This window comes from Nicotiana sylvestris, chromosome 7 (genome assembly GCF_000393655.2).
Source record: "Nicotiana sylvestris chromosome 7, ASM39365v2, whole genome shotgun sequence".
NCBI classification, from domain to species: Eukaryota; Viridiplantae; Streptophyta; class Magnoliopsida; order Solanales; family Solanaceae; genus Nicotiana; species Nicotiana sylvestris.
The window spans coordinates 55,746,384-55,759,267 of record NC_091063.1 but is presented as its reverse complement, the minus strand read 5'-3'; the positions used below and the strand labels follow the sequence as shown (position 1 = coordinate 55,759,267).

Genomic DNA, 12,884 nt, shown 5'->3' with positions numbered 1-12,884 from the left:
ATCAAATCTCGTCCGAATGGCCTGAAATTTTTCACACTCATCCCAAATGACACAATGAAGCTACTGCAACTCTCGGAATTCTATTCTGACCCCTATATCAAAATCTCGCCTATCAACCGGAATTTGCCGAAATATCGATTTCACCAATTCAAGCCTAAATCTTCTCTACAACTCCAAAATCATTCCGATCGCGCTTCTAGGTCACAAATCACCTCCCGAAGCTAACCGAACCATCAGAACTCACTTCCGAGCCTTCTAACACATAAGTCACCTTCCAAGCTTTATATATTGATATTTGTTTGGCTTTTATCATGTCTTGGGTATTAATGTGTTTGGGAGCATAATGTGCTATTTGTCGCTTATTTACCGCTTTAATATTTATTTGAACTGTGATATATATTGTATCCTCTCTCGCACCCATCTGAGTCTTCTAATAGGTAGTTATGTTGTGTTTGCCTACCAGCATCACAAAATTTCTATCTTGAGATAAAGTCAGTTAGCCTACCAGCTTCTGGTGAAGGATTTAATCACACATGTTTAGGCGGGAGAGCCGTTAGCTAGCCACTGTTGTTCTACTACTGGTGATACTTGATGTTCCTCGGCTCGGGTTGTCCACCGGGTAAGCCAGGTCTAGATACCATCTCCTTTAGGATTTGAAAATTTAGAAGAACAAAACAATGAATATCCCTAATAGGCTACGCTTTATTTGCATCATGTGTATTGGACTTAGCGGGACTCGGCACAGGGGTCAGGCCCGTCTAGACATGTACCAATTTTTCAGACCAACATATTCATCTTTATGTGCTATATGTAACATTATTTGGTAGGCTTCACTCAAATGTTTACCGGCTTTAGGATAGATTGATTGAACAGAGGAGAGCGTAAAAGAAAATTTCCCCCAAGTTTTCATAAAGTACCCATTTTTTATATATATAAAATTTTGAAGGATTTTTAAAATTATAATTTTTAAAATAGTTTTTTTTAGTTATTTTAACCGAACTACGCGGGTTTGATTCTCACCAGATGTGAGATACGTAGACAAACCTTATCGGTTAGGGGCCCCAATGTTTTTTTTTTTTTAAAAAAATATTTTCCTTTACTTTCCTTCTTTAGAAAAGAATTTCTTAGAGACCCCAATTTTAAAAAAAAATCAAAAATATTCAAAAATATTTTCTTCCTTTTTCTTTTAGAAGTCTTTCTTCCACAAAAAAAAAATCAAAATCAGAATTTATTTTTTCAAAAATCACAAAAAAATAAATAAATGAAAAGGCAAAAAAATTGAAAATTTAAAAAAAAATAGTTGAATTCCAAATTATTCCTTTTTCTGCTTCAGAAGTTTTTCTGAAAATAAATTTTTCTTTTTTAAAAAAAATCTTTCTTTCAATAATTTCAAAAACGAAATAAAAAAAATTCGAAATTCAAAAAAAAGTTATATTTTTATTTCTTCTTTAGAAGTATTTCTTTCAATCATTCAAAAAAAATTATTTAAAAAAAAGTCCAAAAATTCTTTATTTGAAGTTTTTCTTTCTACCAAAAAAAAAATCAAAAATATTTTCCTTGTTAGAAGCTTTCGTGGAGTTATTTGTATATGAATAAAAAAATTAGAGTTAGTTTGTGTACTTTATTCCTGATTTGTTCCTGAACTACGTAATGATCTGATTCATGCGGCGTCATAATACGTAGGCAATCCATATCGGATTCGATCATATCCATAAACACATTGAGTGAAAAAATAAACAAAAAGAAAAAAAAGAAGAAAAATATTGAAAAAAAAAAAGAAAAAAAATATTGAAAAAAAGTGACAAAAAGAGGAGAGAAGAGAGAGCCATGATAGCTTCTGGATCGAGGGGGCGCCACAAGTCATTCAACCAACCATACATGCTTCCTAAGGTCCCACAACACCATTGTCCCCATCTAGATGTTGCTTATGTCGTGGCACTGCCTCCCTATGCGGTGATGAATGCGCAATCTTACCCGCGGCCACAATATTATACAGAAAACCAAGCTCTACCTCCCAGAAATGCCCATCCTTACCAAGCTCCATATAATCATCAACCAAATGATCCCCAATACAATCTTCGCCCAAGAGAACCTTTCAGAAAGAATCAGTTCGCCTCTATTGGTGAATCGTACTCAAGCTTGTTCCAAAACTAATCAGGCTAGATCAATTGCAACCAGTGGCCCCGAACTGGCCGAACACCGAGTCCCCCTCGCACCGAGCTGATGTTAGATGTGAATACCACTTTGGAGCAGTGGGACACAGTATAAAGGACTATTGGACCCTTAAAGGGGCAGTTGAAGATTTGATTGAAGCTGGAAGAATTGTTTTTCAGGATGAAGAAGCTCTTGATGTGATGAACAATCTGTTGCCTGCGCACAACATCGGGCCAATAGTTGGAATGATTTGTGAAGATGAGGAATTTGATCCTTACTGAAGGTCGTTGCAGCCATTGCCGAGACAGAAGAAAAGCAAAAAAAACAGTCGCCAAGCTTGAAAGTTCCCCATCAGACGGGAGTCTCGGTAGCCAGTCTTGCTATCATTTCTGCTTTCGGGTTATTTCAGGGTGTAATCCGGATGTTTTACTTTATTGTCTTACTTTCTGACGTAAAACCCTTCTGTCTTTAAAATTTAAAAAAATCAAATAAAATTAATATTTCATGGTCTAGAAATGTCTCTTTTCTTAATTTTGTCACTTTTTTTATTCTCTTTTGAGTTCTATTAATGCAGATTTTAATGACATGACATGCTTGCGGACTTCATGTCCAGATGCTAAAATACTGTCAGACCCCGAAATAATGAATCACGAAGCAGAATGTATTGAAGATAAGGCTTGTAATAAAATATACAGAGAATTGGAATAATAAGCCTAAACAAAGTCCAAATGAAACCGCCCTTACGTGATTGGTTTATGGCATTGAAGCCATGATACCAGCAGGAGTTGAAATTTCCTCTTTTTGGATCTTTATTGAAACCGAGATCAAGGATCAAGATTGTGTCAAAATCCGGTTAAAATGGTTTATTTGAATGGCTGAAAAAATGATTAGCTGCGATCTGCCACAAGCAGTTGTACCAACAAAGAATGGCTCATGCCTATAACAAGAAAGTGTGTTTCAGAAAATTTGAAGTAGGGCAACTCATGCTGAGATGTATCCTCCCGCATCATGAAGAAGCTGAAGAAATGTTTGCTCTAAAATTGGAAAAGGTCCATATATTATAACAAGAGTCTTGCCAAAATGAGCGTTGTATTTAGGATACATCGAAGAAAATGTCCACGATACAACTGTCAATACGGATGCAATCAAAAGGTATTATGTTTAACTCCTTGTGCAACATTAATATTCTCTGATTGGGATGACGAAGGCTTTCATTCTCGCTACCCAAACACCATCAACCCTTTTTGCCAACCCTTTGAGTCGGTTACCTTTCTTTGGTTACCCTCTTTGGAACCTAAAGGTGTTATTGAAAAAAATAAAAAAAAATGAAATAAAAAAAAATCAAAACAAGTTCAAGTTGTCCTAAACTACGTTCGACTTGATTCCGAAAGGATACATAGACAGCCTCTCTCTGGGATTCAGTCACACCAAAATAAAAATCCAAAGTCCCCCAAAAAAGTGAGACTGGGGCAGATCTTATAATGGTTCGGCTATGATCCCGCCCAAAAGGTTCCAAAGTTGTAACTCAATCCAAATCCTTTTTACCCAAACCCTGTCCAAGTCCTTCCGATCAATCATTGAGAATGTTCAAGGATCAGAGAATACAACTACTTGGATCTGATATAGTCAAAATGAGAAAAATAAAATGAGAGAGTCTTATTGGTGAAAACTCACATGGGCACCGTGAGGCGATAGTAAGCAAAGAAATCAAAATAAGAGAGTCTTGTTAGTGAAAACTCGCAAAGAGCACTATAAGGCGATGGTGAGTAGAGAAATGAGAGAGGTCAGCTCGTGAAAACCCGCAAAGGGAACCCCTGATCGAATAGAGGATCCTCACAGCCATCAGCACCGGCAGAGTCCTAGCAAGGTTTCTCGATTTTGAGGCAAAAAATTGTGATGAATTTCTGAGGGTCGGACAGTTTACACAGATCAGGCATCCAGTCCACAAGGCATGTCATGTTCATTGAAGTCCGCATGTACTACAGATAAACTTCTTTCCTTTCCCCGAAAGGGACACTTTTTGTTTTAAACTCATTCTACATTCCGTTGTTTGTTTTCTTTGAGTCCCTTTTGGTCTAACTCTGTTCCGAAACTGAGACAAAGAAAGGATGGTAAGAGAGATTTATAGGGTTCTCAGTTGACACGAGCCAATGTGCAAAAGAAAAAGCACCCAGCCTCAGCAGGTGCATCAAGTCGACCTCAACTGGCCATGGCAGTCGATGCTCCGAAATTGAAAACTCTTGGAAAGAGAAAATCAAATTGAAGTGCCTATAAAGGCAAATAAAGTTGAAAAGGTTGAGTCCCATGTGGTCAACCATCTCGGCAAAGGTTTTGAAAAGCCAAGGTACCAAAATGATCTGAAATTAAAGTTGGAAGGAAGAAACCAGAAATGAAAGGCCTACGAAGACGAAATAAAGTTGGAAAGGTTAAGTCACACGCGACTAGCCTTTGCGGCAAAATTTGAGGAGCCAAAAGTTCCCCAATAATCCGAAGAAAAGAAAATAAAAAAAATGAAAAAAAAAAGAAGAAAAAAAAGAAAGAAAAAAAAATAAAAAAGAAAAGGAAGTCGGAAAGGAAAGGCCTACGAAGGCAGAATAAAGTCGAAAAGGGTGAGTTCCACCGACCCAACCGTCATGGCAAAATCTGGAAAAAAAAAAACCAGAGGTTCTCAGGGCTTGAAATGAAATTGGTCCCTAGGAAACAAGCAGTTGCAATTGAGATCTTCATCAAAGAAGCAGGGCCGAGATCAAGCGATTGAGACAATCAAGGCCGTAAAACCAACCACCGTTTCAAATAAACAATTATTCTTTATTTGAAAACATGAAACAGGTGCAATCCAAAGTAACCGTGCAAGAAGCAGGTGCAACCAAAAAGGAAAAAGAAATGTGCAACTGCTAGAAACAGCTTTACAACAACAATCCATAAAAAGGGAAGTCCCCTCCAGGTTTTTTCCCGCATTTGCTCATTACGTGAAATAAAAAAATAGGGAAAATGAAATGAAAAAAAAAAAGATAAGAAGAAAATTTAAAAATGGTAGTTCAGAAGCCCCAATCTCAATCTTTTATGTTTTTCCATACATAGGGTCTCCAACCCCTAGTTGAGATTTTTTAGACATAGGGCCTCCATTCCCTAGTCGCCTTTTGCTAACATAGGGCTCCAATCCCTAGTTGAGATTTTAGACATAGGGCCTCCATTCCCTAGTTACCTTTTGCCAACATAAGGCTCCAATCCCTAGTTGAGATTTTTAGACATAGGGCCTCCATTCCCTAGTCACCTTTTGCCAACATAGGGCTCCCATCCCTAGTGAAGATTTTAGACATAGGGCCTCTATTCCCTAGTCGCCTTTTTGCAAACATAGGACTCCAATCCCTAGTTGAGATTTTAGTCATAGGGCTTCCATTCCCTAGTCGCCTTTTGCCAACATAAGGCCTTCAATCCCTAGTTGAGATTTTTAGACATAGGGCCTTCATTCCCTAGTCGCCTTGTTGCCAACATAGGGCTCCAATCCCTAATTGAGATTTTTAGACATAGGGCATCCATTCCCTAGTCGCCTTTTGCCAACATAGGGCTCCAATCCCTAGTTGAGATTTTAGACATAGGCCTCCATTCCCTAGTCGCCTTTTGCCAACATAGGTCTCCAATCCCTAGTTGAGATTTTAGACATAGGGCCTCCGTTCTCTAGTCGCATTTTGCCAACATAGGGCTACAATCCCTAGTTGAGATTTTGACATAGGGCCTCCGTTCTCTAGTCGCATTTTGCCAACATAGGGCTACAATCCCTAGTTGAAATTTTGACATAGGGTCTCCATTCCCTAGTCGCATTTTGCCAACATAGGGCTCCAATCCCTAGTTGAGATTTTTAGACATAGGGCCTCCATTCCCAAGTCTTATTTTTCCATCTTAGGGCTCCAATCCCTAGTAGAGATTTTAGACATAGGGCCTCCATTCCCTAGTTTCCTTTTGCCAACATAGGGCTCCAATCCCTAGTTGATATTTTTAGACATAGGGCCTCCATTACCTAGTCGCCATAGGGCTTCCATTCCCTAGTCGCCTTTTGCCAACATAGGGCCTTCAATCCCTAGTTGAGATTTTTAGACATAGGGCCTTCATTCCCTAGTCGCCTTGTTGCCTATAGGGCTCCAATCCCTAATTGAGATTTTTAGACATAGGGCATCCATTCCCTAGTCGCCTTTTGCCAACATAGGGCTACAATCCCTAGTTGAGATTTTAGACATAGGCCTCCATTCCCTAGTCGCCTTTTGCCAACATAGGTCTCCAATCCCTAGTTGAGATTTTAGACATAGGGCCTCCGTTCTCTAGTCGCATTTTGCCAACATAGGGCTACAATCCCTAGTTGAAATTTTGACATAGGGTCTCCATTCCCTAGTCGCCTTTTTCCAACATAGGGCTCCAATCCCTAGTTGAGATTTTTAGACATAGGGCCTCCATTCCCTAGTCGTATTTTTCCATCTTAGGGCTCCAATCCCTAGTAGAGATTTTAGACATAGGGCCTCCATTCCCTAGTTTCCTTTTGCCAACATAGGGCTCCAATCCCTAGTTGAGATTTTTAAACATAGGGCCTCCATTACCTAGTCGCCTTTTTCCAACATAGGGCTCCAATCCCTAGTAGAGATTTTTGACATAGGGCCTTCATTTCCTAGTCGCCTTTCGCCAACATAGTGCTCCAATCCCTAGTTGAGATTTTTAGACATAGGGCCTCCATTCCCTAGTCGCATTTTGCCAACATAGGACTCCAATCCCTAGTTGAGATTTTTAAACATAGGGTCTCAATTCCCTAGTTGCCTTTTGCCAACATAGGGCTCCAATCCCTAGTTGAGATTGTTAGACATAGGGCCTCCATTCCCTAGTCTCTTTTTCCCAACATACGGCTCCAATCCCTAGTTGAGATTTTAGACATAGGGCCTCCATTCCCTAGTCGCCTTTTTCCAACATAGGGCTCCAATCCCTAGTTGAGATTTTAGACATAGGGCCTCCATTCCCTAGTCTCTTTTTGCCAATATAAGACTCCAATCCCTAGTTGAGATTTGAGACATAGGGCCTCCATTCCCTAGTCGTCTTTTGCCAACATAGAGCTTCAATCCCTAGTTGAGATTTTTAGATATAGGGCCTCCATTCCCTAGTCGCCTTTTGCCAACATAGGGCTCCAATCCCTAGTTGAGATTTTTAGACATAGGGCCTCCATTCCCTAGTCGCCTTTTGCCAACATAGGGCTCCAATCCCTAGTTGAGATTTTTAGACATAGGGCCTCCATTCCCTAGTCGCCTTTTGCCAACATAGGGCTCTAATCCCTATTTGAGATTTTAGACATAGGGCCTTCATTCCCTAGTCGCCTTTTGCCAACATAGAGCTTCAATCCCTAGTTGAGATTTTTAGACATAGGGCCTCCATTCCCTAATCGCCTTTTGCCAACATAGGGCTCCAATCCCTAGTTGAGATTTTTAGACATAGGGCCTCCATTCCTAGTCGCCTTTTGCCAATATAGGGCTCCAATCCCTAGTTGAGATTTTTAGATATAGGGCCTCCATTCCCTAGTCGCCTTTTGCCAACATAGGGCTCCAATCCCTAGTTGCGATTTTAGACATAGGGTCTCCATTCCCTAGTCGCCTTTTGCCAACATAGGGCTCCAATCCCTAGTTGAGATTTTTAGACATAGGGCCTCCATTCCCTAGTCCCTTTTTGCCAACATAGGGCTCCAATCCCTAGTTGAGATTTTAGACATAGGGACTCCGTTCTCTAGTCGCCTTTTGCCACCATAGTGTCTCTAACCCCTAGTTGAGATTTTTTTAGACATAGGGTCTCCATCCCTTAGTCGCCTTTTGCCAACATAGGGTCTCCAACCCCTAGTTGAGATTTTTAGACATAGGGCCTCCACTCCCTAGTCGCATTTTCCAACATAGGTTATCCAATCCCTAGTTGAGGTTATTTTAGATATAGGGCTCCACTTCCTAATCTCTTTCTCCAGGAGACACATGATCCTTATTTTATTACTATCAGTAGAGAGATAGTGTAGGGTTTATGTTACAATAACTCACGAAATTTTCCTAGTGAAAATTGGGGAAGAAAAATTTCATTCGTTTGTTTGTTTTGGTGTCTGAGCAGGTTTGACCTCGAGGCATAGGGTTCGAGACGACCAAAAGAATGAGTCTCAATCCAAAATAAAGAAAAGAAGAAAAAAGAGCAAAAAAAAATGAACTCAAAGTGCTGAAGTGGAGAAGGATGCGGACTACTCAAGATATGATTGAAGTCACAGGCTTCACGTGTTCCACCTTGATCCAAAGCTGAAGAATGAACCAGCAGTTACAGCTGACGAGCATCAAGATTGAGATCGGAGTTTGCAGCAAGAACCATCCAAGACTCAAGATCAAGCTTCAAGAGATTTACAGATAGGAATTTTGTTACTCGTAGTTGGTAGGCTTAGCTAGTTTAGCTTTTTATTTTTCATTTTGATGTAATAAGGAGCTCAGCAAGCAGAAACAGTGGCAACAACAGTGAAATCACAGCTTCCCAGTAGTTCCAACTACCAAAGTTTTCCGGAACTACACTGACCTGATTCCTTTATAGCCAAGGATATGTAGGCAACCTCGAAAGCAAGGTTCGGTCACCCTTTTAAAAAATACTTTCATTGGAGTGAAATGTGAGCAAAAAAATTAGCCATGACATTCACTTTTCTTTGCACGAAAACTCTTTATGTTCTCGAGCAAAGAGGGGCAGCTGTAAACACCTAATTTTTGCGCTATTTTAACACCTCCTAAATTTATTAGAGTTTTTATTATTTAATAACTTTTTCAATTTTGTGTGTTTAATTGCGTATTTTCGATCATAAAAATACCAAAAATAGTTCTTTCTTTATGTGTGCATTTTAAAAATTAACTAACTCTTCAATAGGTCAATTAATCTAGTTAATTGATCATTTGAATAAGTTATTTAATTATTTTATTTGTTTGTATAAAATTTAGTTTAGTAAGTTTGAATAAGGAAGAAATTGGGCTAAATTTGAAAGATAAAATGGACAAGAGTGCAAGATAAGGGGCTGCCATTGAAAGGGTCCGAAACTACGTAGTTTTGCCTCAAAACTACGTCGTTTCATTAAGTGAATCAAGATTAAATCTCATCCATTCATCCCTCCCTCATCTAATGGTCCACAATCAATCTTCCAACTAGGTATTTAAGACTTAGAAATGCTGAAATTTTGCCCCTATTTCTCCCATAATTCTTTTCTCCTCCCTCTCTCTACTCTCTCTCTCTTCACTCTCTTTTTCTCCATAACCGCCGCCCCTCCACCGCCGCTGGAAATCGCCCACCGGCAGCGGACCACCTCCAAACCATCTCAAAATTTCATTATGTAATCTCCAACACCTCCTCTTTCCATATCTCCAAATCAAATCCTTCAAAAACCCCTCAAACTCCTTGAATCTTAGATCTAGGAAACTTTTCCGTCACTTTTTTGCCCAAATTCTTGAAGTTTCGGCCACTACCACCCCACAATACCTACATCAATGGATAGAGCTCTTCAAGACCTACCTATTAATGTCAATTCTATCCCAAAATCCGGCTATCAAAATATGGCCAAATTCCGTCAACCTCCCCGAACACTCTCTTTTGACATACCACCATTTTTTCGGCCACTTGAATTGTAAAATGGTAAAAATCCTATTCTTTTTCATGGCTGATTTTTTATTTTATTTTTATTTTTCAGATTTTGTTTTTGTCTATTATTAATTATTTTAGCATTAGTTTTTTATGTTTGAAATGTTATATTTTCTATTTTTGCACCTATTGAAGTAGTAAAATAGTTTTGTATTGATAAAAGTGAGGTAGTGAAGAATACTTGAGAGTATAGGGTACTTGTTTGTTTGTTTATGTACTATTTCAAGACTCTTTGAGTACAACACTCAAAAGTCAAATTATCTCGTAAGAAAATATAGACTTTTGGACAGTTTTTGAAAAAGTCTATCTTTGAATAGTGAAGAACAGATTTTGTTTGAAATAATTGACAAGATTTGAACTAAAAAAAATCTTGCTTTTGAATTTAAGAGCAGATTTTGTGGAAAAATCTGTCAAAAAGATTGATTTTTAATCTTGAAATAGCTGGTTGTTTCTCAAATATAAAAAAGAAGGAGGACACTCCATCGGAGAAGAGATATTTACACACAAAAAAAAAGAGGAAAAAATCAGTAGCTATAATATCCCTTAGCAGTTGAAAATTGTGAGCTTTTGTGAGTTCATTCTTAAGTGAAAAACTTGTTTAAGAAAAATAGAGTAGTCTTGAAAGATTTTTCTAGAGTTACATAATTGTTTGTTTCAACTGTTTTGCTGGGGTATTTCTAGTTTATTTTCTTGGGTTTGAATCTGCCGGTTGTCGCTGTCTTTTGCTGTTGTTGCTGCCCGTTTAATTGTTTTGCTGTTGATTTTGGAAAGAGCTGACTCTGTTGTATTTGTTCTTCTTTCTACTGTCCAGGTAATTTTCGGACCATGTAAACTCATAAAATCGAGTTGGAATGAAAGATTAATGATGCTGGGAAATATTAGTAGCTTCATCCTTCTATTGTAATTCATTTTTATATGTTCTTGAATGTTTGATAATGTTATAACGATATGTTAGTTAATTAAATTGTGTTAAGCATCTTTAATTATTTTTATTTTTATTTTTTGCTAAAGTATTAGATATAATTTCACTGGGCATTTGGTTGTCTGAAAGGAGCATATATATTAAAATTTGAACCATTGTAGCTATGTTTGTCCCTTTGTTATCACCAAGCTAAGTTTTTATTATTATTATTATTATTATTATTATTATTATTATTATTATATTTTAGAGTCCCAATAATCTTTTTTATCTCTTAAAAAATACTTATTTTAGTAAGGCAGTTAAAATGTAGATTAGAAAGACAATCTGTAAAAAATAAAATTTGTAAATAGTTGGCTATGGATTGCAAATAACAAGATATGGCCAAATTTGTAACATGGCTTTAAAAGGCCATATCTGCAGATTTAAATTCCAATAGCATATGGGCTTTTGGATTTTGTCTTGGACATGAGCTCATTTGACTCCATGAACCCAATAGTGGGCTGCCTCATTCAATGTCAAGACAAGCCCACATCTTACTAGTCTTAAGCAATGTCAATTAATAATTTTCTCTCATTAGTCTCATCTTTAAATTAGTACTCATAACAATGATTCTTGTCATGACTGCGAATTCGCTAGCGTAGTGCTGTTATGACAAAATTAATAAAATTCGTCTCAGTCGGGCATTTGCTTGCGTGGTGCGGTTAGGACAATTTAATATAATTCAAATCTTTTTTTTAGTTTTTTTTAATAAATAAAAGCGGACATAAAAAAAGCATAAAAATCAAATAAATCACAGTTTATCCAAGTTTAATTCAAGCCAAATGTACTCAATAAAGCGACCGTGCTAGAACCACGGGACTCGAGGAATGCCTTACACCTTCTCCTCGTTCAACAGAATTCCTTACTCGTACTTTGTTTTCGCTGGCTAATAATAAAGGAGTCAAACCTTCCTTTGACTAGGGATTCAAATAAAAGGTGACTTGGAACACCGACAAAAATCAATTTCAAGTGGCGACTCTGTAAATAAAATAATCTCTATTTCAAAATTTTCAGTTCAAATGGAAAAACTCTTTAACCCACAATCCATAACACGTTGCATTTTGCACATTACTTTTTGGAGAGGTAGAAAAGGGGTGTGACAACCATATTAACAAAAGTGTATATATTTATCAAAAACAAAAGAGAAAAAAAAGGTATTTGTGAAATAAAAAGGGTTGACATGGTGTTAATATTGATAAAGGAGAAAAAGGATAAAATTTTGATTAGAAAGTATTTTAAAGTGTTGAATTGTAGTGCTTAGGAAGGTCGTAGTCACCTCTTATCTATATTAATATCTTATCTCTAATCAAAAGCCTACATTATATTTCCACAAGTCCTAAATGATTTTGAACTAGGTGTACCTATATTGGTGGAGATTTACACGAAGGGCAAGTCTATAGTACCACTCTTGAGCAGTTGAACATCTTTGTGGGAGGGAGTGCTTAATTCTTTCTACTTGTCATTCCACTCTTGTTTTGAAAGACATAGTATGTGTGTGAGATTTTTTGTTGATTGTGAGGGTACATGGAAACTCGAGTTGAGAATTTATTTCTTTTTCCAATTAGGATAAATGAGCAAAAGAAAGTTATTTCGTGATGAAGAGGTAAATTTAAAGGCTTTGATGTCATGACTTTGATTGGTAGTATTTAAACACTTGAATGAAAATTGAGCCTTTTGGAAAGATGTGATGATTCATATGCTTTGGATTAATTCTTGGTACCAACTGAAGTTGTGAGTTTGTGCTTAGAATTGGGTTGTGGCTGAGTGCCGAATTTTGTTGTTACCTTGATTGTCTAGTTGTTCTTATGAGTCTGGCTTGTGTTTTGATTTGCTTGAGGGCAAGCAAAGAGTAAGTTTGGGGGAGTTGATAAGTTGGTATTTTTCCCAACTTCTCTTATGCCTTTTAATTAAGTTATGCCCTAGTTGATGTTTTAATGGACTAATTATGTTTTGAATGATATAATTGCAAGTCATGGAGTTGGTTGAGAATTAAGAGATTAAAAATCATCAAATACTTACAAGAAAACCATCAAATTCATGCCAAAACTGAAGAAGAAAGCTTAAGAAACAAAAGTCCATCCTACGTGGGTCACGCAAGTAA

The 12,884-nt window shown here is 37.5% G+C and overlaps 1 long non-coding RNA gene across 1 annotated transcript; it reads left to right on the top strand.

Moving 5' to 3' along the window:
- The first annotated feature begins 9,372 nt into the window (after positions 1-9,372).
- Positions 9,373-10,794, top strand: LOC138872635 (uncharacterized). The gene is made up of 2 exons (XR_011401106.1): positions 9,373-9,816; positions 10,634-10,794. It is a non-coding gene; the product is annotated as an uncharacterized lncRNA (long non-coding RNA).
- The last annotated feature ends 2,090 nt before the right edge of the window (positions 10,795-12,884 follow it).